Below are 27017 nucleotides of genomic sequence, written 5' to 3'. Positions count from 1 at the left end.
GTATTGATAGATGGCTGCACTGCACAAAAGTTTTAAAATTTGATATAGCTCCATATGTCTCTTTTTGCTTTTGTTGTGTGTGACTTTGATGTCACATACAAGAAATCATTGCCAAATCTCATGTCCTGAAGCTTTTGCCCTGTGTTTTCTTCTAAGAATTTTATAGTTTCAAGTTTTACTTTTAGACCTTCGATCTGTTTTGAGCTGATTTTTGTGTATGGCGCAAGACAAGGGTCCAAATTCATTCTTTCATGTGTGGGTAACCTGTTTTCCCAACATCGTTGTTGAGCAGACTATTCCTTCCCCATTGTGCGCCCTTGCCATCCTTGTTGAAGATCATTTGACCATTCACACAATTCATTTCTGTCCCATGGGTCCACACGTCAACACATCAGTACACCAGTCCCATACTGTTTGTTTGCTATCATTTTGTAATATGTTTTGAAATCAGGAAGTGTGAGTCCTCCAGCTTTGTTTTTCTTTAGCAAGATTGTTTTGGCCATTCAAGATCCTTTGAAATTCCATATGCATTTTAGCCTATTTTTTTTTTCAATTTTTGAAAAAATGTCATCAGACTTTGATAGGGATTGCATAGAATCTGTAGATTTCTTTGGGTAGTCCAGACATTTTAAGACTATTAATTTTTCCAATCCATGAACAGGACAACTTTCTATTCATTTGTGTTTTATTTAATTCTTTCAGCGATGTTTTGTAGTTGTCATTGTAAAAACCTTTTGCATCTTTTGTTAAGTGTATTCCTAAGCACTTTTTTTGATGCTACAATAGATAGGGTTATTTTCTTAACTTTCCATTCCATATAAGAGCTATATTTCAATGACCATCTTCTATTCTTTAAAAATTATAATCTCTGCATTTTTCAAAATATTTTCCAGTTTTATTTATTTATTATTTCTTTCCAAAAGGCATTTTGGGCAACATATATCTGTGACTCTGAAGACCTCAGAAGGCCTTTCTAGGCCTGAGATTTGATATATGCTACCAACTAGATTATGTCAGAAAGAAAATCTGAAACTAACTTGGCTTTAACTCTTCTGAAAGCAAATTGTTGCCTTCCTGAAGCTCAAGGGATTGTCTTTTTATCCCTTGAATTTAAAATCTTTGCAAGGGATTTGTCTTGTTTATTTGAACTTATTTTGTCCTCTTGATTTCTAATCTCTGGATCTTTAATAAATTTGGGATTTTTCTCTTCCCAGATTAGTTCCAAAGCTAATATTTTGAATTGGTTACTTTATTTTTAGAGGGGTGGTGATTATTTTGAGGGCGGAGGAGGGAATCTTTTTATTAACAGATTGGATTTTCTATTCTAACGTCCATGTCTATCATCTTTCTTTTTAAAGTAAAAAAACAATAATAATAAAAGTATTGAATTCTTACAATATTTTGATATCTCTTTCTGCACATTCTTTTTGATTATTTTTAAAGTTGTCTTCTAATGCTGAAGGTAACTCTCAAATATAAATCTAAGAACCTGCCTGACAGCTCATTCTGCAAACTGTTTACTTGGTTTTTATCTGCCTCATTTATTTTCGAATACCTAGGCTCTGCTTAAGAACATAGTATCCAATTTCAAATTTTGTTCTTATTAAGTGAATTAAGTTCTAATTTGGGGGAGAAAATGTGACATCTATAGTCTTCTTTTCGTGTGTATGCAGACTTTTATAATAATCCCAGTTTATCATTGTATCATCTGCCACCTTCCATTGTTGACCCAAAGGACCCAATTGAAAAACTTTATGAATATTCAACTTTGTTTGGTCTGTGTTTTCCTATGACAATAAAGCAGGTGGCAGTCATATACCGTGAACATCTTGCAGAGTCCTATTATTTCATTGGCAAAACACAAAACTTGACATTATTTCAGTGGCTGTACAGGGAGCTAGAAGACCCATTCTACTCTCCATGTCACTATGTCCTTGGCTTTGCTCATTGACGCTACACTAGGGATAGCTTACTGTGATGGATGTCCTTTTATTTTGGCTTATAAATGGCTATGCCAGACTTCCTTGTGCTTATGGAGTGATTTGCTCCATGTCTGTACCTAGTTCATAGTAATTTCAATAACATGCCTGTATATTCTGAAAACCCCACAGAGTCCGCATGCAGAACCCCGTTTCATTTCATAAGGGGGGGAAGCATGAATGTTACAAGGGATGGAGCATTGTTACTGGCCCTCTACTGCCTTCACATTGTCCTGTTTTCTTGTCATCAACTTTCTTTTTCTCTGCTGTATCCATTTCCTGGGGCTACCATGACAAATTCAAAACCTGGCGACTTAAAATAGTGGAAATGGATTCTCTCCTAGTTCTGGAGGCCAAAACTCCAAAAGTAATATCATTGGGCTGAAATTATGGTGTTGGCCAGGTCACTCGCCTTGTGGAGACTCGGGGGACAGTGGGGGGATCCTGTTCCTGGCCTCTTCCAGGTTTTGGTGGCTCAGCCTTCCTTGGCCTGTGGTCACATCTCTCCAGCCTTCAAGGCTGACGTCGTCAAATTTCTCTGCTCTGTCTTCACATGGTCTTCTCCTCTGTTTGTGTGTTGAATCTCCTTCTAGCCCTTTCTTGCAAGGATGCTTATGTTAGCATTTAGAGCCCATGGGGTAATCCAAGCTTTTTCATCTTACAATTTTAACTTAATCACAGAGGCAAAGAAAACAAAACAAAACAAAACAAAAAAACAAAAACCAGGCAACATTTATGGGTTCTAGGGATTGCGACCCAATAGCTGATATCCATGGTTGATGATTGTTCTGTGTGACATACCTATTAAGAACCACTCTGCCAAGACCCACTACCCAGTTCTGGCCGACTGTTCCTCCCCTGAAATATCTGGATCCTTTGTCATGCTAGCTTTGTCTGAGAACCAATACTTCTTGAATTGTGTTGGGGAATTTTAGTTGAGCTGAGGCCAGAGGGCAGTCTGGGGGAGGTGAAGGTTGCTGAGCCCATAAGCATGGTATAGTTGAACCTAAAGGGAAATACTTGTGTCTGGAGCTTCAAAGAGATGATCAATCGACCCTGTTACTTGTGCTGCTTGAGTTCCGGTGGGAGAGCAAGGCACAGAGAGGAGCCCTCCCTTGTTTCTTTCTCAGGAGCCTGCATTTGGCCTTGGCATTTTTCAATGGAGATCAACTGGAACAAAGCACATGATCAATGAATGGCTAAGCCACAATTCCATCTAAATGAATATTACTTTATGTGTTTCTCATGTGCATTGAGCCAGGGAATATACGTGCTTTTTTTTTCTTGTGTAAGCTTCACAATGACTTTATGAAATTGGCACTATTACTATGCCACTTTTACAAAAACCAAGGCACAGAGAGCTTCATTAGCTTTTCTAAAGTGATAGAGTCAGAACTTGAATCTAGATTTAAGGCATGCTTTAGTAAGTCACAAGAGCTGTCAGGTTTCTGCTTCTCCTTCCAATAAAAGTGGGGGTGGGGAGTCAATGTTGTGTTTCTAAAGACCAGTGGCAGGAGACCTTCCCGGATGGGAAAGAAAGGCTGGAGGGAAGAGCATGAAAAGGAAGACATAATTGGCCTAACTGAGGCAGGAGAAACTTCTCCAAGATTGGAAGGAGAACTGCTACGCTCCTGTCTGGCAAGTTGGAAGATGTCAGAGATGAATGACACGGAGTCTCATGTAGGTCATGAGACCCAGGCATGGGGGTCCTAGGCTCATCAAGGAGCCTGCTGAAGGTATAACACACAGTGGCAGACATGCACTTGTGCAGAGAACTCTCTGTGCTTAGATATGTCCACATCATGGACGACCATCTTAGACCTACACTCTGGAAACCTTTCCAAATGTTCTGGGCTTTGTGAAACCCCAGATTTCTGTTACGCAGTCATGAATTTAGAGGTAGAGAGTTCTGATGATGACTGAGATCAAATTTCTCAACATCTTGCCTGCCAAGAGCTCAGGGCAAGATTGATTTGGGGGGAAGAAAGGCACTGACATCTCTCCATTTCTTTTTTTTTTCTTTTTTTTTTTTTGCTATAATTTGACATTTTATATATTTTTTTAATTTATAATAATTTTTTATTATGTTATGTTAGTCACCATACAGTACATCCCTAGTTTTTGATGTAAAGTTCCATGATTCATTACTTGCGTATAACACCCAGTGCACCATGCAATACGTGCCCTCCTTACTACCCATCACCAGCCTATCCCATTCCCCCAATCCCCTCCCCTCTGAAGCTTACATTCCAATGTGCAGTGGGAAAATCATGGCCCCCGTGTTATTCTCTCTTGAAGCCCAGGCTCTTAGCAGCTGGCCATAGAGCTGAAAGTCAAGATGGTGACATTTCAGACAGGCCAGACCCTGTGTTTTTTGTGGCCACTGTCAGTGAGGGCAGACTTGGACTAAGCTAAAAGAATGGAACTTAGTGGAGACCATTTGTGTGGTTGACTCTCATGGCTCCATCTTTTATGAAACCCACTGGTCACACTTTGTAATTAATGAACTGGCAAGGAAATACGTGCTGGGATATTTTCTGCATCTCTGAAAACAATACCATTTACATTTTAAAAAATACAAGCAATTATTATTGGTTTGCTAGTTTTTTCTTTGTCTGGTCCTGTGATCCTAACAGCCATGTGAGTTACACATTTTCCCGAAACTCGAGGAGGCCCTGAAGTATAAATTCTCTTCTCTCTACAGTGCTTCAACTCCTTCTCAAATCTCTAGAAACTCTAGGGCTTATTACACTTTTGGTCTTTATACCCCAGTAGCCACTTAAGCACTAGAGCAAAAGATGCAAAACCTTCTTTAACAATAAAATACTTTAAAATGAACCCATGGTCATTACCATTATACTCACCGTTGCATTGCCCTTTTTTGCCCACTCTTGAGATCCATCCTATAAAAATGCTGGGTCTGAAAGAAACATCTAGAAAACTCGATTATGCCCAAACAAAAGAAGCCATCATTTTTAAGGCTGCGAAAATGTACTTGGCATTTCCAAATGAACCTCCTTTAACTCAATAAAGCAACAATCACTCCAAGTTCTTATTTTAATTCTAAAGCTACCAAGGGGCTGCCTCTAAAACTGGAAACAAGTTTGCAATGTTGAGGTCTCTATGAAATATTTCCTCCTTCGTTTCAATAGCCTATTTTCTGAGACAGAGATTGAGTGACAGCTTAAAAGAGTACAGATTATAAACCCATTTAAGAGCGTTGCACTTTTTGAATTTGTCACAAATGGAAGGAAAAACCAGGGTGACACAGGCAAGGCTCAAGTGCCAACATGTGTCTTTCTGTTTATTCATTATTCAAGGGTCAGACCCTCAACCAGGGCCAGAGAGAAATGACAAAAATAAATACATATCAGTGCAACAATCTGCAATTTAAAATAATGGAAAGCAAGATTCCTATTCATTTTTATGGCACAAACCTGACATCATTTCACTCCAATTTTCTATAATGGAACCAGCTGGGCTCTGGGAGGGAACTAGTAATAGGTTTTAATGGATAAAATCTGCCATCGAAACTGGCCATTTTCTAGCACGATCTCAGTGCTTGGCACCCAGCCCATCATACAGCATCATGGCTTCCGCAGTGCTGGACCAGCTCGTGGAACGGGAGGGATGTGTGTGCAGGAACACTGCTGAGCTTGGAGAGACCTCTCCTCTCTCCATCAGGGAGCATTCCAAGCCCCAGTTCAGGTTCCATAGACCCAGCTGGACAGTCCACTGGGGGAGAATCAGGGAAATGTCACTGTCTTCAATCAAGGCTTGCAAAGGCGGTGGAAATAAGGTTAGGGAGAGAGGCAGAGAGGCCCAGGCTGGGTGAGGGCAGTGCCTTTACCCATTGAAATCAATGTCAACCCCTTGAATAGACGTCTGGTTCTGTTTGGTTACAATGGGCACGACTGGGTTTTACTGGGTCAGGATTAATAGGGAGTGTTTTTCTCTTTCGTTTCCTCTCTCATTCCTCTAAACCATTCCTCCTCTCATCCTATTCAGCTCTCAAACCGCTGGGAAGATATGAAAATAGCATGCAAAGAATGGAATGGGCTGCCTGCCATGGAGATAAAAATGGGATGTTCGTTCTAATTTATTTCATGGCATCACGCCTTCTTGCTGACTCTGTTTTCTTTGCTAGACAGCTTGATTGCCTCTTTGAGAGGATGACTGGTCTGGCCCTCAGCCTTGTGTTTGAGCCATGGTTGAGGTTAAACAGGTAGCCAGCCTTCGGAGCTTAGACACAAATCTGAAAAGCCACCCTGCCCAGGTTTATCTGGGCACAGGAGAATTAAGCTCTCTCTCCCCTCTCTTTTTTAACTGGTAGCAGATTTTCGGCTATATGATCTCTAATGTTCATTTTGGTGAAATGCTACGGGCTCTAAAAATGAATGTTGTTTTCAAATAATGTATACTCACTTTGCCCAAAGACTGTTCTGTAACTTCTGTTCTGACTGCCTCATGGCAATGATCCTGAAGCATGGGTACATGATTTGCAAGCCAATCTGCGATGCCTTTCAGAGTACAAGGCATGACCCGAAACAGAAAATGTAGGAGCATTCAGTACAGTCCCTTCCTCAGCGCTCATGGGTCTTTGTGAACATTTCCTGATTTTATGAGCACGTGTCTTTCCATGGGCCACCTCCCTGAGATAGCCACACTCTCACCACTGGGTTTTGTTACCATATAGAGAAACAACAACAGTGACAACAGAAAGGCAAAAGGAAATTCGGTTGAGTCAACATTATCTTGACCGATAGATTGGAAACTCTAATTCTTTTTGTTTTATTGTATTTATTTATTTTTAAGTAGGTTTCACGTCCAGCATGGAGCCCAACGCGGGGCTTGCATTCACAAGCCTAAGATCGGGATCTGAGCTGAGATCAAGAGTTGGATGCTTTACCAACTGAGCCACCCAGGCGCCCCTGGAAACCTTAATTCTAATCCGGTGTGAACCTTGCTTTGAGGTTGGCCCAGAACACCACTGTGATTCTTTCTGCAGCTTCCTTGTCCAACTCAAAGTACTGCAAGAGTCTCTGACCTCCCCAGAGCCTCCCTTCCCACCACTGCCCATCATGTGTGTTAAATCCTCACCCCATCCGACTGTAGACCTTCTCTGTTCTTTCAGGTCTTCTTCCAGTTACCAGCTCCTGGTGAATTTCTGCTCCTCTTCTTTCTTCCAGGTGCTGTTCGGCCGCTCCAAGTAGAGCTGTCTTCTCTGCTCTACTACACGCTTTCATTTCCCACCATCAACTGTCCACACTCCTCCCTAGTGAGCATCTCCAAGGCCAACCTCCGATGTGGAGAATAGAATCTGACATGTAGAAGGTGTTTAAAAGGCATTTGTTATGTGATTTGGTGAAAAATTAATGGAAAGCAAAAGATCCTTAAAACACCAAAACAAATGGCATTTTCTTTTTCCTCTGGATGTTCCAGGAACACAGGAACTGGAGCTGGGTTTCCAACTTTGCCCTGATTGTGGCTCTCCGACTTCAGATCTTTCTAATACAGTCTGCTCTGCTGTGTATACTAAAGGAAGCTAACAGCGTACGAATAATAATAAAAAAAGATACTTCAAAGATCATTTATCTTTAATATTCCTAATACTGTATGTTAAAGCCGTGTTTCTTTCCAACTTCACTTAGGGGAGAAATGTAGCAGAAAGCACTCTGAACTTTAATATAAGAGATGAAATTTCTCTTTCTTGCTTTGTTAACCATTTGGTTTATGACTGTGGCCAAGTCCTTCTCTTTCGGCTTTAGTTTCTTCATCTCAAGGTGGGTTGATTTTGGTCCCAAATGGGTAGGATGAGATGATCTCTAAGACCCCTTTCAGCTCTGCAGTGTATTATTCCCAAAGATAGTTACCAATAGTACCCCCAATCCGTGTGCAGCAAGCACTGCTCCAATAAAAGCGTGAACACGTTCTCCTCCCCTTGAATCGGGGCTGGAGGAACTCTTTCTAAAACCTCTGAAAAATTTAAGGTAGTTCTGGCAGACCTTCAAAGCTAGACAATAAGGGCATCCAAGAATCTTGCTTGCCCATATCAGCCTGACAAGCCCAAAGTTGGGAGAAGCTGTGTCAGACAGAATCTTGGATGTGGCTTCTGGACCACAATAAGATTCACGGAAAACCCACAAGGTTTTAAAATAATCATGCTAGCAAAACACTTCCAGCTTGGATTGAAATAAAAAGTGCAAAATAATAAGAGTCTTCTGGGTGCCCAACCTTCCCTATTGGCCTGAGACAGGATGAGAACACTACTCAGATGTTGGCATGAGCCCTTTCTTATGCAAAAGAGAGAATTATTCCAAGGGTAGAGCCTGGAGCAGAGGAGCGCTGTGGTTTAGGGAACCAATCTCAGATGTAGAACTGGGCCCTAAGCCAGAAACATTTCCCATCCCCATGGTTGGGGAGCTCATGATATGTGCCTGACTTCTCAAACAGGTGTGTCTATTGTTATTCTGTTCTTATCTCTCCATTCATGTTGGGTGTATTTGTGTGAGGCGGGGCACTGGGTTGGCTTGCTTTTGGTGGTGGTGGTACCGCTTTGGTTTCCCAAGTCCCTTGTCAAGAGGAACCTTACCTGAGTAGTTTCATCCATGTCTAGCCACAGCCAGACCTGGCTTTAAATCCTGTCTTTGGGCCCAAGCCTGAGGCACCATTCAGAGGACACTGAAGATCTTGGGGGTGGGTGAATAATATTTGCACATGGGAGGCACATAAACTGCTGTGGCTATAGGGCAAGCAGGGAGGTTATCTCCAAACGTGGCCGTAAATAACTCCTCTTATGTTCCATTTTCGTACGCAGATATAACTTTTCCCCTCGAGAGGTAGATTCTGCCCCTTGAAGCTTGGCTAGACTTTGACTTACTCTGACCAACGAAATGTGTTGGAAATAACACTGTGCCGATTCCAGCTCTAACCCTGAAGAGTTTTAGTAGCTTCACCTGTCACTCTTTGGAACCACCATGCAAGATCCCAGCTACTTTGATGGAGAGAGAGGGCCCGCCAGCCACCAGCCATTCCAACCTTCTGATTTGAGCTCCCAGACATGTGAGTGGAGCTACTATGGACATTCTAACTCTAATTAATTTCTTAACTTAATGCAAATGCGTATGTATGTGACTTCAGGCCAACAGTGCTTAGAGCAAATGAAATGTCCAGCTGACCCACTAAATTGTGAGAAAATCAAGCTCTGTTGTTTTAGTCCATTAAATGTTGGGGCCCTTTGTTACACAGCAATAAATGACTGACACACACTCTAACAACGGATAATCTATAATTAAGGATATATTGTCTGCTCAGATTCACAGCAACTGGTTTAGGTGAGCAGTCCAGAAGTAGAAAGGAGATGGGTTTCCTGCTTGGTACTAAATACAAGTTGTAGATAATTTCCCATAAAGGACTAAGAGTTAACTGCATTTTTTTTACCCTTACTTATGTCTGTCTTATTCTGTATTTACATTCTTCCAGGTCATCTGAATTGGAGTGGGGACACTGAGCGCATTACCTGCTACTACTTATTCTGGGGGGGGCGGGGGGTAAAAGGCTAACCTGTGGAGGCTTAGAGCTAAGGAACAATAAGAGTGGGCTCCTCCTAAGAGTAGAAGGTCCAGAGAGGTGTGGTGAGAAGTCCGCTTTGTAGAGGACTTCTAAAAGCTAGTGGCATTTGGAGACAGACCGAATGACTAAGCGGATGTTTTCACTCCAGCGACTCGGCAGAAAATAGAAAGTACCTTAATTCTCTTGCTCATGAAAGGCACCTGGAAAAAAAAGCACATTCCTTCATTAGAGTGTTGGGTAGACCCTCCAATCCGTTAATGTGAAATACCAAGACACCTCATAATGAATTAGATTTGACACAATGCCGTATTTATTAGGAAGTAGATCCCATCGGAATTTGAATTCCATACAAGAAGGTCTGGTTACAGAATTGTTCTACAATTCTTCTTATAACATGCCCTCACCTGTACGGCATTACCAAAATCATGAATTCAGAAGACAGTAAACGGGAAGTATTATTGCATTGAATGAAATTCCAAAGATATTCAATATGTCCTATATCATCCTATATCAATGACCAAAAGATGATCTTACAAATATATGTATATATGGATTTTATTATTTGGAGCCCTTTCTCCCCTATCCAGAGGTATAGCTCCAGCCTCTTGACAAAGTTTATAATCTCACTCTTGCTGTTGAGATGTATCTGAGAAATAGCTGTGCTTCTGGGTTACCATGGAGACCACTTCCCAACTGGTGTCTGAAGGTAACCCCTGTCAACCGTGGTTGGGGGTAGTTATCAAGCTGTCACTGGCAATCTTCCCCCTCATTTACTAGAAGCAACATTCCAGCAAGGAAATAGCGGAATGACATGGTGAGAACACACTTTCACTTTAAGACTGCAATTTTGGGAAGACTTCTATTGTTGGCTGCAAGCTCCTGGTCCCAACGGAGTAGGGCCTGTGCATAATCCCAGCATCATGTGAGCAGAGAGAGTGGGGAAAATAGCTCTGGACTTGTGGTCAGACTGAATAAGAATTCCAGCCCTGTCCTTCTCACCAGAAGAACTTGGACAAGTCAGAGGCTGGGCGATGGGAGTATCTATTCTTTTCTTCCTTTCTTATGAATACAGAGTAACAGTTTTTGTTCTGCCTACTTGGACAGATTCTTATAACAACCAAATGAGATAATAGAGATAAATGTGCTTTATAAACTGTGAAGTGCTATACGGATAGGAGGCTTAAGAGAGCTAGGGGAAAAAATGACAGAGTGATTCATGGTGTTTTCCAGGTCAAAATTTCAGAAATACCCACATGGAGTCTATTAATTATATGAACATCTGTTGAAGGAATGAACTTGCTAGAAGTTGCTTCCCTCCACAGAAATTGCTGTAATATTTTAAACTGTGCAAAGGACAGATCTAATTTATATATGTTTTCTGAAAACACAGGCACTGCATATATTTTAAATACAGCTAAAATTTGGCAAGCGATCGTAGGAGAAACCATCTTACAACTGAAGAAGGTCTTTTTTTTGCAAAGAGTTCTTGTACTTTTAATGGCTTTTGATTCTCAGACCCTCTGGGCTGAAAGAACAGGTGAAACTGGATATCAGACATTTGTAGCTGCTTTTTTTTTTTTATTCAGCAAGCTCACTCCATCCCCAACCCTTTTTCTATTGCTAAGGAAATGAGATGTCTCAGTGTTTCACTCAAAACTGTTCCCAGTGGGTTGAGCATCTGACTCTTGGTTTAGGTTCAGGTCATGATCTCAGTGTCACATAGGGCTCCACATTCAGTGTGGAGTCTGCTTAAGATTCTCTTTCTCCCTCTGCCCCTCCCCTCCATGCTTGCTCTTTCTCTCTCTCTCTCAAATAAATAAATATATCTTTAAAAAAACAAAAAAAAAGCCTGATTTCAAAGGATAACCCCTGAACTAGAAAAAAATAGTTAAATAATGAATGGTTTTGTTTCCACAATGTCAATTAAATAATTCAATAATCTCTAACTAAACAAACATCCATTAAGTGACCATTGTATCCTAGATAATGTAGTAGGTGCTGGAGAAACCAACCAACCAACCAACCAACCAATTAAGTCATGAATTTGTTTTCAAGAAACTGACAGTTGGGTAAGTAATTATGATATAGTGTTAGCAGTGTAATAACAAAGCCACATACAGAAGGTAAAAATAACCTAACTAAAGAAGTCATTGGGTTTCTGGGTTAGGCAAGAAAAAGTCCTTGGAGGGATAAAGCTCAGGTTTGTTGTAAAGGATCCTAAAGAGATGGCAATTGTACAAGGTCAGGAGAGACAGACATATATAAGGCCAAGGGAATAGCTACGAAGGGTTTGATCTTGCCAATAAACGTGAAAGGCAGGGAACACTGGTGGCTGGGACTTGAGAAGTAATCAGGAACCAAATGATGGAGGCCCTCCTGTACCACGCTAAGCAACTTGGGCCTCATCTCATAGATCCACAGCATCCAGTATGGACAACCCAAGCCATATATGGCTATTTCAAATTCAATTTCACTGAGTTAAAATTTTTAAAGATTAATTCAGTTTCTCATGCTCACCCAGCCGCTGCTGAGGGGCTCAATAGTTCCACGCGGCTAGTGGGCGCCATCTTGAACAGCTCAGACACAGAACACTTCCATCGCTGTTGCTTACGGCTCAGCGCTCTCATGGATATTTGGGAGCGTTCAATGATTTAAGCGGGAGCATGCTACGCTAATATTTGCATTTTGGAGAAATAGCTTTGCAGGAAGGTAACTTGGGGAGGAATAAGGAAAAACTCGCACGCTAATCGACACGAGATTACAGAAAACTACAGGGGCCGTGTGGATGGGAGAGAGGCAGCAGATTTGAAACTAGAGTTGGAGCAAACTAAGCTTTACTGCTGTGTTGATCAGTTGTATGACTAAGCTGATCAGGGATGTCAGCCAAGACGGTCACCGAATAAATAAATATGTGTGTGTGAAGAAGGGCTCAGCTCATTTTGTTTATGTATGGAAAGTGGAGTAGGGGTTTACTGGAGATAATAGGATGATAAGAACCAACTTAACAAGTTCCATGGCCCCATGTAGAGCACGAAGTTGACAGCCTGAAATTTTCATTTTCAAGCAATATCTTTGACATTTCTGAAACCACAGGCATATTTATCTTCACATCAAAGCACTAAATTGCCTTTATAAATCTTTAAGAGGCCGAGAGGCAAGTTTAGAAAATGAAGTTCTCACGAAAATCTTACAGGGAAGTATGGCTCAACATTTTCAGTGTTCTGATCTTTTTGCAATGCCTTTGCCAGTTATGGAAATAACGCCAAGTCTGACATTTTCCTACTGTGCCTTCTGATTGAACAGAGCAGGCACAGTCCATTTGATGAGTGGTCCAATTAGCCAAAGGGACATTTGTGGTTTCTGTCAATTGCACCACTTACAGACAGATGGAAGTTAGGTCACTTGGTTGAAAACTATAGCCAGAAGGGGCATGTGGCTAGGAAGCTAAATGACTAAAATTGGAGGGAGGATAGCTTTAGTAATATTCCTCCTAGTAAACTTGTAAAGTTGGGATATTAAGTCTCCTTTTTTTTTTTTGCTTTTTATTTATTTTTTTTTTAAATAATAATATTTTTTATTATATTATGTTAGTCACCATACAGTACATCCCTAGTTTTTGATGAAAAGTTCCATGATTCATTACTTGCATATAATCAAGTCTCCTAAGGAACCACCCTTGACCTCTCAACACTTTTTTTTCTCTTGACTCTTTTCCCCCATATATCCCCACTGTTAATCTACACTACTACTGCTACCAATGACGTTGGCTCTCATTTATTGAACACATGTTATGGGCCACCCCTGTGTTAAATTCTTCTGAACATCATTTCTCCACATTACTTCAGCTATGAGTGGTGGAGTCCAGTCTCAAACCAAGGTCTGATCCCAAAGCTGTGGGTTTCACTGTTCCATGCTGCCTGTTTTCTGGGGAATGATGTGGGACCGATCAGGTCTTCCATTAAGGAAATGTTAGCCGAGCTCGGCAGTTGGCTGCCGTTTCCCATAGTCCCAAGAACGGCTCCTTTTTCCTCAATGAGTTCTACAAGAAAGCAGAAAAACTGGCTTGCAGTGGCGAAGAGAAGAGATTTAGCTCCTACAACTCCGAGAGGGCTTTTCCTTTCCTTCCCCCTGGATTAAGTGGGTTCAGTAGGACAAGACCAATCTGGGAAAGTGGTAAAAAAAACAAAACCAAAAACAAAAAACTAAAACATGTAGAGCCAGGACGAGGCATGCAATTCAGTCCAGGGAGTTTGGGGTCAGGAAGGAAGCTGGAAACGTACAAAGTCAACAGGACCAGGACAGGGAGGTTCCTTATCTCTCAACCACGTCTGTCCTCAGGGCGTTAATGGTAGTTCAAGACAACCACCACGGGGCCAGGGCAGCCCACAGCGTCCCCAGCCCTGCGGGGCACACTCCAGAGCTGTGACATGTCTCCCCACCTCGTCCCCCCCAGGGGCAGACAGGGTCTGAGCACATAGGAAACCCTGAACATGTCTTCAAGATTTACTCTTACATTCCTCCAGGGTGGCAAAACCAAGTTAGCAGGGCTGAGTAAACCCTACTCCGGGGCTGTAGGCAATAGCCACTCCTCATGTTCCCGAACCTTCTACATTCTTTCAGAGGCAAGATGAAAGGACACTGAAAGCGAAGTCTCTGCACCCTGGATTACGTGGCAAGGAGTCCTGTGGGAAATCCCAGTTACTGACCCTTCTTTCCTCACGAAAAACAACCACCAGAAGCCATAGAAGATCCCTGGACTCCCGTTTTACTTCCCCATTCCACTGCTGGTCTCTCAACAAACACACTTGCGGGCTCATCATCAAAAATAAATCCAGAACTGAGGCTGTTTCTCACCACCCTGCCCACCCCCTCAACCCCCCAGTTTTCCCATGGGTCCAAGGCTCCAGCGCCACTTGCTGGACCACTGTGGGCACCTCCTGACTGACCCCCGCGCTCCTCGCCTTCCTCCCCCGCTGCTGCCCCCTTCCGCCTGCCCCCACTCCTCAGTCAGACTGACCCCGGGAGCCCCGAGTGCGACCTTCTTATGACCCCCCTGCTCAAAACCGGCCAGTGTCAAAAGCCAAAAGTCACCAAACTAGCCTCTCGTGCCCTCCACTGGTGGTTCTCAACCGTGTGGCCTCGGGACCCCTTTAAACTCTTAAAAAGTGACAGAGGACTCCAAGAACAGTTTTACTGATGTGCATTGGATCTATCAATATATGCCAGAGTAGAAATTAAAATTGAGAACTTGAAAAAATATGTATTACTTCATGGAAAAATAATCATAATAAGCCCTTACCTATTACTGCCAACAACATTTTTATGAAAAATAACTGCCTTTTCCAAAACAAAAGAAAAACAGCGGTAAGAGTAACACTGTAGTGCATTTTTGCAAAATGTTTTCATGTCTGGTTTGTGGAAGGGAGCTGGGTTCTCTTAGGTGCTTCTGTATTCGCTGTTGCAATGCCGGACACTGTGTTAGTACCTAGAAAATTCCGTTGTATGTTAGTGAGAGAAGAATAGGAAAAAAAAAAAAAAAGACAAATAATATCTCAGTAGTATTACAATTTTTTTTTTTTTTTTTTTTTTTTTTTGCTTTCTTGGATCTTCTGAAAGTGTCTGAGGAAGACCAGGATCTGTGGACTAGTCTTTGGAAACCATGGCTCCACACCATCTGGCCCCCCACACCACCCTGACCTCATCTGGACCATATGCCTCCTTGTTGGTTCAACTCCAGCCTCACAGGCTTCCTCCCATTCCTGGCCCCTCAGCTGAGTGTCCTCTCTTCTCCACATAATCCCACGGTTCCCTCCCTCATCTCCTATGGGTCTGCTTAAATGTCACTTCAGTGACCCCTTCTCTAACCAACTATTTTGAATTTTACACACTTCCCAGGAATCTTATTTTTAATTTACATTTTTAGCAGGAATTTTGGGCAGGAATTTTGTCTAGCTCAGTGCCCGGAATGGCATTCATCAAACAGTAGGTGATTAATAAATATGTATTGAATGTGCTGCAAATGTTGGCACAGAAACACCATGGTGAAAAAAAAAATGCCCAGGATTGACCCAGAGATGCTCTCTGACTGGTTTGGGCTTCCTTTCCTAGGACTAGGGTTAGACAGTAGCCTGTCTTCAGAGCAACATTCTTCTCTGTAGACTGACTGCTGAAAATAAGGAAAACTCCCCCATTGCCTCTCCAGGATTGATCACAGAGAGATAACAAGGTGGATTTCTTTCACCTTTTTTGATGAGTGACCAACATCTGAAGAAAGAACTTAATGTTTCTGGAAGTCACACGATGGAGTCATGATTGATTCAACCCCAGGGGCTGCATGTGTTCAGCTGTCATGGGAGATCCTTTCAGGTGGTAACATTGGTCACTTGTGGGGCTGTGGTGACATCAGACCTAGAGGGCCCTTCAGATACTTAAAGGATTGTCACATAGAGGAAAGATACACTATTTTTTTTCCTTTTGCTTCCAAGGGCAAAACCAATGGGTGAAAGTGAAAGAAAGATTCTTCTAGTAATTTCCCTCAGCTGGGGAAGAGTCAGGCTGCCTTCTGAGGTTGGCCACTGTCCATTCATGGAAGAGTTGAGTATTTGGGGGTATAATGTGATTGGTACACTAGTGTCATACACACACACACACACACATACACAGAGAGAGAGAGAGAGAGAGCTTTAGAGAAAGCTTCATATTTACCTCCTTGGCTCCATCATTCAGTCACAGCATAGCTATAGATACGTCATATGATTTCTAACTCTCAGTTTTATATCTATAAAAATCAAATAACAGTACTTACATCACAGACAGGAATGGGAGAGAAAAGGAAAAGAGTGGACCACATGGCTCCCTGTTGGTTCAACTCCCGCCTCAGCAAAGGTGGTCATGAACGCAGTTTCCTTCACTGCCTAGAAGGCTGGATGGGGTGAACTCCAAATTTCCCCAGGGACATAGCGAGGTATNTCCATCATTCAGTCACAGCATAGCTATAGATACGTCATATGATTTCTAACTCTCAGTTTTATATCTATAAAAGTCAAACAACAGTACTTACGTCACAGACAGGAATGGGAGAGAAAAGGAAAAGAGTGGACCACATGGCTTCTTGTTGGTTCAACTCCCGCCTCAGCAAAGGTGGTCATGAACGCAGTTTCCTTCACTGCCTAGAAGGCTGGATGGGGTGAACTCCAAATTTCCCCAGGGACATAGCGAGGTATAAATCTCTGAATAGGAGCTGTGGCTGGAGAAGCTGTAGGTGTGGCTGTAAGGGAAGAGATCACCTACCATTGATGTGTTCGATTTGCGGTACTAGTTGCAAATGCATGGTTTTCTTCATGGCCCTCATTATGTTCAGTCCACCACAGGAGAAATTTCTGCTCTATCATGGACATTCAAATGGAAGTAAGTTATGAGACTTCTCAAGCTAACTGGCCCTCTGTAACGGGAAACAGTCACTTCTTTCATTTATTTATTTATTTATTTATTTAAAGATTTTATTTATTTATTTGACAGAGAGAGACAGCCAGGGAGAGAGGGAACACACGCAGGGGGGGTGGGAGAGGAAGAACCAGGCTCCCAGCGGAGGAGCCCGATGCGGGGCTTGATCCCATGACTCTGGGATCACGCCCTGAGCCAAAGGCAGATGCTTAACGACTGAGCCATCCAGGCGCAGTCACCTCTTTTAGAAATGACTAAATAAATCTTAAAGAATGAGCATTTTGGTTCCCATTCATGTTAGAGAATACCTTTTGGTTACATGGCAATCACTTCAGAAAAGGTGCTTTTTAATTCAGATTTCAACTGATCCCATTCTTTCGTTTGCTTTTTTCTCCACTTATTTTAGAATTCCCAGTTTTTGTGTTGTTTCCTCTCATTGTTTACATAATAGACTTTTTGTTAAATTTGCTTGCAAGCAAATTGGCATATTTAAACGTAGATTTCTATATTTAATGATTGGTTCAAATCCATGCTTTAAGAAAGTTGAAATTTTGCAATTAAGTAATGAGATAATTGTTTGTTTGCATGTTTTTTTAATTTATATTTTGTTGGACCTTTTGATATATAATTTCCTTTGATTTAAGTTTAACAGATGGAGGTGCCTGGGTGGCTCAGTCGGTTAAGCATCTGCCTTTGGCTCAGGTCGTGATCCCGGGGTCCTGGGATCGAGCCCCACATCAGCTGCTTCTCCCTCTTCCTCTGCTTGTGCTCTCTCTCTCTGTCAAACAAACAAATAAATAAATAAATCTTTTAAAAAAAGTTTAACAAATGAATATTTTAAAAAATATTTAAATAGTATTCATTTTTTTAATTCACTTATTATTTGGGGGTTATCTGCTATTAAAAAGCAAANTTTGGGGGTTATCTACTATTAAAAAGCAAGTATTTCTTCCCAAGTTTCATCTCTCATTTAAGGAATCTCTCATTTAAAGAATATTTAAATAGTATTTATTTTTTAATTTATTTATTATTTGGGGGGTATCTACTATTAAAAAGCAAATATTTCTTCTAAAGTTTCATCTCTTCTATTAATCCAAAACAGAGTTCCCAAGGCTTTAACCAGTACCACACTGATCACATAGAAATGTCCCATTCTGGTACTGCCAAAGAGATGCTTTAATGATGGCAAGTGGAAATGTCGGGGCATTTATATTTTTGCCCAGGATGGGTCCATTTACAGTTTGGACAACCAGAAGGATATAATTCCTCTGCCAAAAGGTGTTTAAAATGTCTATTCCTGGGGTGCCTGGGTGGCTCAGCCATTAAGTGTCTGCTTACGGCTCAGGTCATGATCCCAGGGTCCTGGGATTGAGCCCTGCATCGGGCTCCCTGCTTGGTGGGGAGCCTGCTTCTCCCTCTCACATGCCCCTTGCTTGTGTTCCCTCTCTCGCTGTCTGTCTCTGTCAAATAAATAAATAAAATCTTCAAAAAAATTTTTTTAAATAATAAAATAAAATGTCTATTCCTTATTTTCACAGACAAGAGAGAAAATGCAGCCACGGGTATAGATCTGGTGATGAAATCAAAGAGAGCCNAAAAATTTTTTTAAATAATAAAATAAAATGTCTATTCCTTATTTTCACAGACAAGAGAGAAAATGCAGCCACAGGTATAGATCTGGTGATGAAATCAAAGAGAGCCAAAAAAAATCACGTAGCTATCTATATTTGCTAAAATTCTGCCAGCGTTTCGCAGAGCATACTGAAGAATGGAAAGCTTCCACAGGAGCTAAGAGTGGTGGGTTCATGGGTGCTGATTGCATTATTAAGATGCACTAATTAACAAATAAATAGTTAAATGACGAGAGGCCCTGGGCATGGACTGAGGACGAGTGTGCCATGAATCAAGGATTATGATTAATCCGTTCTGTGCACCTGAGCTCCCTTCAACATGAAACACAGCAGAAACCTCAGTAGTTACAGACTGCAAGCTCAGTATATGCATTTGCTAGAACCTTCTGAGATACATAAGACGGGGTCTGGAGCTGACATACACGGTGGGTGAGTCAACTGCCAGACACATGAGATTTCGCAGGACCAGGGAGCTCTAAACAAGAATTAGCTCTTTAGCCATACCAGTTGGGTCTTACCATTCGTTCTCACGGAGGATGAGCTCTGTGATTCTTCCTTTGTGGTTCATGCCATGTAAATATTGACAGAAAAATATCTGCAGCTTACCCTACCAAGTACCTGTTTAGTATTTCTCAAAAGATTGTTTTGCCATTGATTTTGTAGAGACCCAAATTAGGATCTCCTTCACGTTTTGTTCTCAGTTTAAAAATGCGCCAGGCAAACCCTACCTGATGATTATTGCCTCGATCTTCAGAACCCAGAGGTGGCAAAACCTGGTCATTTTTATTACAAAGGAGGATATCCAGAATTTTTATAAAATGCAAAATATGTAAATCAGAATTCCATTGAGAAAAGAGAAGCCACTCTAGGCATTGCAAGTAGAAAGTGCTTTAACAGAGGGCATTAAAAGCCTACATAATTATTGGAAGGGCTATAAGAACGATTGTTAGGGAAGCTTCGAGAAGGAGGTAATTAACAAGAGAGCCCACCCGGAACCCACAGCAAATCTCAGGAAGCCCCAGGGGTGCCAACATTGCCAATGTCAACTGCCTATGATATCAGGACAGGTGACTTCTAGGACCTGTGTAGGACCCAGAAGGCCCTACTAACTTCATATTGGCTATCTGCTCATGTGACTATGTGTGACTGCCATCAATAACAATAATAATAATAATAAATAATGGCTTCTGTTTTTTTCCCTCCCAAATTTCACATATTTGTCCTGTCTTTGGGAGACTCTAACCTAGAACCACATAAAGGTAGAGATTCTGAGAACTACATCTCCAGGTGTCTCTCTGGCAATGCGTAAAAGACTGTAAAATGTGGGTGTGGTGATGCCTAGTTAAAAACAGATAACCCAGCACCATGAGGAAACCCAAGAGAACTAGGGCAAAGGCAAGAAGCTTTACAAAACTCTGGTTTGTAACGTGGTAGATTGAACTATTGCTCAGCAAATATTCTTCCTTCCTGGCCCTCCAGCCCTGTGGAAGAAGTTCACTCTCCCACCCCGTCCATGTGGGCTTGGGCCTATATCTTGCTTTAACCACAGAAGTATAGGCAGAAGTGAGAGTTCCAAGAAGAGGCTTTAAGAAGCACTTTTCAGGATCCTGGAGATTCTGCATTCAAGAGAGCTACTGCTCCTTCAGCCTGGATGTGCCATATTTAAAAACAAAACCAATATGGCGCCCAGCCAACAGAGCCACAGACAAGCTGCAGACCCTTGACAAATATCCACCCTTATAAGCCATGAGATTTGCAGGTTGCTGGGTACCTCAGCAACACATACAATCTCTGAGCCTGTCAATTAGCACATATTTGCTATGTGGATGGTTGCAGCATATTTATAAAGATTTGGGAGTTCTGGTTCTATCAGATATCGTTACGACTGCAGGCTCCATTTCCTCATATACGTTACAATGAAATAATAGAAGCAAACCACACTCACAACTGACTTTGTTTTCAGCATTGAGCCTTTATGTAGATTGTCTTTTGTATTCTCAATAAAGCTATGGCCTAGGAACGTATTATTCATACATTATTAGGACACTGAGGCCTCTATAAAGAGACTTTTCTTACCCATTATCCTACAGGGTTAAGAATAAGAATAAGAGCTACGACCAAGCCAAAAGCTAGCCTCTAGAGCCCAACCTCTTACTGGAGGGGTGAACTAGAATTATTTATGGGATCCCTGGAAAATTCTAGTGTGCAGTGAGTACAGCTCCCACCACTACATTCCCCTATTTCCCCCATATTCTTGTCTTCAGGCTTTATAGAATCTATCATTCCGTGTTTCACCTGAACTTCCCATCACTTTGTTGGATCTCCTACACTGGTTCATCAAACAGGGTTCAGGCATTAAAAGGTATGGATAAAATAAAGAGACATAATACAGGAAAGCAGGGTTTATGAAGCTGTAGGTAGATGAGAGGAGAAAAGTCAGGGAGCCCACTATCATATCTCAAGGTGACCCCAGCTTTTAGGGAATCCGACCACCCAAGTCAGGAAAATACAGATGCCATAACTATTGTTCACAGGGACAGGTAAATCACGAGAGTCCGTNAAATAAAGAGACATAATACAGGAAAGCAGGGTTTATGAAGCTGTAGGTAGATGAGAGGAGAAAAGTCAGGGAAGCCCACTATCAGATCTCAAGGTGACCCCAGCTTTTAGGGAATCCGACCACCCAAGTCAGGAAAATACAGATGCCATAATTATTGTTCACAGGGACAGGTAAATCACGAGAGTCCGTCCAGATGCTGGAGCAAAACTTCACCGTGCAGATTTCCCACAGAGTGACATCTGGCACAGTCTGCCCCTTTGACTTCTTTTCTGTACATACATTTCTAATATTTAACTTGCAGATATGAATAAGACAACAATATAACATGCTACCTTTCTCCGTTGTGCCAACAAAGACTTACCCACTCTCAGCTCAAAAGGAAATGTTCTGGTCCCATCAGACACTGTATCCATCTCTGGCTAATTGTTGGATCTTTTTCTATTCATTTTTCCACAACTTTCCCCCTAGAGAATAAATATTTAGTTTAACTACCACCGATGTTCCTTAATAAGGTAGTAAGAGAAGAGGAGAAATTACACAGCAATTATTATCAGCAAATATTTAAATAGCAAAGCAAGGACCAGCTTGTGTATGTATTTTACACGTTTGTTTGCTTGTTTGCAACAGCCTCAGAGACCACGGTGGGGGCCCAGAACCGCCTTCTTCAACCGCCTACTCTATGATCCCTTTGCAGCTATGGCTTGTCTCTGATGAGGTGACAACCTTTTCTTCCTGCAATGTGGTCCTGCCTGTATTTACTGTCATCGCCCATTCACATATACCGTTTAGAATGGAATTACTAGGAGTCTCCCCCAAAAGAAAAATATTCCCAGGTTTCAGATGGATACTTTTTTAATCTATACTTCTCGGAAACCCCCCCCACACACACACACACCACACACATATTCCTTGGGCTTCTACCAATGCCAACAAAATATCATCATTGCATTGGTATGTAAACTGGCTCCTCCCAGGTGAGACCTTGTAGAGATCTCTCCAGGCTATGCTGGGATCTCATCTAGTTATGGGTCTGGAGACAATGAGGGGTAACCAGGGTGGCTCTTGAAAGTCTTTTTGAAAATGGTTCTTTGCAAGGTAACTGCATCTCAAACAAAGTCATTGCAAGGTCTTTAGACAAGGGGAGCCCAGCCTCCTCAGGGAAGGAGGGGGATACCCTTGCTTTCAGTAGAATGAAGTGGGCAGTGGGGGTGGGGGGAGGGCAGGCTACTCATATTTATCAGAATCTCCAAAACTCAGAGCCTTAGTCTTCCCCAAGCAACACTATCAAGGGCTAAAGGATCAAAAGCATGAGAGACCATTTGTACCTATAAGGTCCACCATTCCCTTTCGAAGAAAAATGATAGCACCGACTATCTCTTAGGTCAGGACCCAAAGCTATCGCCAAACGGCCTGAGGTACTGCCAACAGGTGTTTCTGTGCGAATTCGCATGTCTTCCTAAACCCGTGGTTCTACCTGCTGCTGTGAAAATGGCTTTCGATCCCCTTCCTTCTTCCAAATCTTGCATGTGAGCTCTCAGAACAGAACATAAACCAGAATCCTGTCGGCAAGGGACTGGAAGAAACACATTCCCGTGCCTTCAGCACCTGTAATACCAAGCAGAACGTGGAAGGCTTTGGAAATGCTGCCGAGTACTGACAGACAAGTGTCTGGCCCATCAGGGCAGGATGGCCTCCTATACATTTATCTACCTCAGCACTTTCTACATGGCGGTGGAATTTTCTCGAAGCTCCTTTGTCATTGCTGTAACCTCTAAACCTGGCTCTTTTATCATCGCTGTAAGCCCCAACATAGTAGGGGCTTAGTAGTCATTGACCATATGAGAATTAGTACCCAGGTCCATTACTATGAAGACCACAGTTTCCCATTGCGCTCCACTCTTTACTAGAAAAAAAGGAATATTTCCGTTTCTGTTACCCATCAGATCAGGGAAGGCAGAAACTGCTTTTACTATTCCCTTGTTACTTGGAAAATTAACTCCATCATATGGCACAGTCAACTCACATGCAATTCAACTCCAAGGTCTATCAAATGGTATTTACCTCACTTCAGGGAGGAGAAGCCTTTAGGAGGTATGTATACAGGAAAGCCAACTTTATCTGTCGATATAATTTCTCTGGGTGTTTTAAAGCCTCATTAAAGAAATGGAGCCCATGAGTCCATAGGGATTCCTACCCTCATCAGGGAAACGCAGGGAAGGAGATAGCAGAGGCCACGGACTATTTGCTGAGTTATCACTAAAGCCATACTGTATTTAGCTGTAAGCACTGCACCTCGTGGCCTAATTAGGAACACTGGTTAACCCGGAGTGAGACTGACATTTTTTCTTCCGGTCACACATCTAAATTATTCCTCAAATGGAATAGGTGGCAGCAGCCAGGAAATGCAGCCCTGCGATTGCATGCGTGGACCCCGAAGAAACTGGGCAATAGGCCTAAGAGATAGACAGTAACCACCAGGGGCACTCGCTTCTTTATTTAACATGGGGTGTCCATTCATTTATCAAGCAGGCATTGTGCTAGGTAGGCACTCTGGAGAAGATATTTACAAGACCTGTGGTTCCTTGGGTTCCACAGGTTAGACTCAAAGAAGGATAATGGGGTGAGCTGTGTAGGCTCTCTGGATCTCAGAGTCTCTTCTGAAAGGGGAGGGTAATAATTACTCACGCCTCAGAGGACTGTTGGGAGCAGGAAGAGAAAAATGGCACAAAGTCTTGCCGTAAGGAATAAATGATGGAGAAGGACGCCTGGGTGACTCAGTCGAAGTGGCTGCCTTCAGCTCAGGTCATGATCCCAGCGTGCTGGGATCAAGCCCTGCGTCGCGTTCCCTGCTCAGTGGGGAGCCTGCTTCTCCCTCTCCCACTGCTGCTCCCCTTGCTTGTGCTCTCTCTCTCTGTCAAATAAATAAAATCTTTAAAAAGAAAGAAGAAAGAAAGAAAGAAAGAAAGAAAGAAAGAAAGAGAAAGAAAGAAAGAAAGAAAGAAAGAAAGAAAGAAAGAAAGAAAGAAAGAAAGAAAGAAAGAAAGAAAAAGCCTTATGGTTATTGCTGCCATTGAGTGTCCAGGAATGACATAATGGAGACACCTGAGTTGCTCTATCTCCAAATTCACCAGCCCCTCTTCTAGACATTGTGCCAGTGCTACTGGGAGCTGACCCTGAAACCCATAGGCGGACTCAACCAGGTGTGGACCTGGCCAGTGAGACGACTGCATGCACAAAGTGGTACCTTCCGGAAAGTTCTCCAGTGGAGTGCTGGGGGTCCAGAGGGGCCGTGGGGGTAGAGAACGCCCAGGGCAATTGCTTCTCAGAGCTGTGAGGAGGAAACCCTCTCCTGTGAGAAAGGCACCAAAGCTGAAATCAGACTGAAGGTCAGAGACCAAGGGGAGGACTTTGGCAGAGACTCTTCAGCGGGAGGGCAAACACAGGAACCAGGATGGAAAGCATTTCAGAGGAGCTTTTTGCCTGCTGTCAGAAGGACAGTCCCTGCCCAACGCCAAGGCCAGCCCCACCGGGCTGGGATTTCTAGACATGATGGAGCTGGCGAGCGCAGTCATGTGTCTTAGCGGGACTTTACTCCTCCAGGCTGCCTGGCCTCCTGCTCATTCCTTGGCACAGAGCAGGTGGATACAAAACATCGCTGGAATGATCTGGGAGAGGAGGAGCGGTGCACTGTTCAGTTCTGATTTTCAGGCAGTGGTACCCAGGGAAAGTACTCCTGCCTGGGGACCAGGAGGTCTGAGCGCATGGCACGGAACTCAGCCTCAGGAACCAGCACATTTCGGTTTTGAGCTGAAAACCTGTCTCAGGACAAGATGAGCAGGGTCCAGAGGTGTGACAGCCTGTCCGACTAAAGCAGAAATGTGATCCCCACTCTGGGCTTCTATTTTGGTGGTTTGCCCTCACCACGGAAAGCAGCACCCCGATTCTACCCTCATTAAATACATGTTGAACAAATATTTAAAAGGATGCACAATTATAAAAATATTTCATAAAATGTAATAAAGATAAAAACATATAAGCGTGCCGCAGATTTTGTGTCTTTCTGTCTCTGCCTCCCTTTACTCTAGGATCTCAGGCCACCCATATGCCTCAGACCTTCATCTCCTGGGCTGTGCCTTTTTCCAAGGGGCTGTTTGAGGGGCAAGCAGCAGGTGCTCAAGCAAATAGTGGTTATTCTAATGGGAATAAGCATATTCAACAGGGTAAGTAAAGAGTGTTTGATAGAGGGTTTCTCTACCAAGGTGGCTGCAGACCGAGGTGGGGAGGCATCACCACCTTAGGCATGAAGAAGTGAGAGGAGGAAGTGATCACAGGAGCCCAGCGTGGACAGGCTATGTGACAGGTGCTGTGGCCTCTGGCAAAGGGACACCAACAGTCCCAAGCGACCCTGCAAGGAGAGAGCTGGCTGATAGACCACTACCCAACCACACGCCCCTACTGCTTTCTGACTTATAACTGGCACCACCTATCAGCCAACCCCAAGCAGAAAGAGGTCAAGAACACCCACTGATATTGTGCAATCATGTCAGCTTCCTGGGACACAAAGCCGTGTGGGGAAGGGCAGAGGGCAGGAGAGGCAAGCAGAAAACACGCACACTAAATGTTTCTCAATGTTGGGGTGCCTGGCTAGCTCCGCGGGTAGCGTATGTGACGCTTGATCTCAGGGTCGAGAGTTCAAGCCCCGCGTCGGGCGTGGTGACTTCTAAATGTTTCTCCAAGTTTTTGTCACTCCGTATAACTTCCACTTCTTATTGGCTCTGAGGTCAATTTGCAATTGTATATTTCTGTAGAAAGCTATTTCAGCAAGATTTTCCATGACTAATAGGATAGGATTATGTACTTATAAATGCTTATTCATTTACAAGTATATACTCTCTTTTGTCTTCTATTGTTAAATCCCCTCTTTGCACATTGTAAGTATTTGTGTTTTTTCTCAGTTTGGGAGACTTGCCAGTGTTTTGCTTATTCCATGAGTCTTTCTCAAAAGACCAAATCTTAGACTTATCGCTCATTTCCATGGTTTTCAAATTCATTTGTTTCTTTGATAGATTTCTTTTGCTTTTACAGTTTAGCTCAACTGGATTTACTTTCTTTTTTTTTTTTTTTAAGATTTTCTTTATTTATTTGGCACAGAGAGAGACAGCCAGGGAGAGAGGGAACACAAGCAGGGGGAGTGCGAGAGGAAGAAGCAGGCTCCCAGCGGAGAAGCCCGACGTGGGGCTTGATCCCAGGATCCTGGAATCACGTCCTGAGCCGAAGGCAGACGCTTAACGACTGAGCCACCCACACATCCCACAACTGGATTTACTTTCACCTTTTTATTTTATTATAAAATACCTCAAGCGAAGGATTTGTTTTGGAGTCCTGCTTTATTTCATATGTTTCTATAATGTGTTAAATTACAAAGAAGTTCTTGTCTTTTCAGTGATAGCCATTCTAACAGGTGTGAGGTGGTGTGTCGTGTTTTGACATGTTTCCCTGATGATCAGTGATGCTGAGGACTCTTTCATGTGCCTGTTGGCCGTTTGTATGTCTTCTTTGGAAAAATCTCTATGTAGGAGCGCCTCTCACCTTTTTAAATCTAATTGTTTGTTTTCTTGCTGGTGAGTTGTATTTCTGTATATATTTTGGACATTAACCCCTTATTGGATGTATGGTTTGCAAAGATTTTCTGCCGGATTCTCATTTTCATTTCACTGGATTTTCATTTTATCGATGATTCTCTTTGCTGTGACTTTTTGTTCGATGTAGTCCGGAAAAGAAGGGCATCTTGCCATTTGCTACCAAATGGATGGACCTCGAGTGAATTTTGCG

The sequence above is a fragment of the Ailuropoda melanoleuca genome, chromosome 10 (assembly GCF_002007445.2).
Source record: "Ailuropoda melanoleuca isolate Jingjing chromosome 10, ASM200744v2, whole genome shotgun sequence".
Taxonomy (NCBI): domain Eukaryota; kingdom Metazoa; phylum Chordata; class Mammalia; order Carnivora; family Ursidae; genus Ailuropoda; species Ailuropoda melanoleuca.
The sequence above is the reverse complement of the archived record's forward strand: the minus strand, read 5'-3'. Positions refer to the sequence as shown.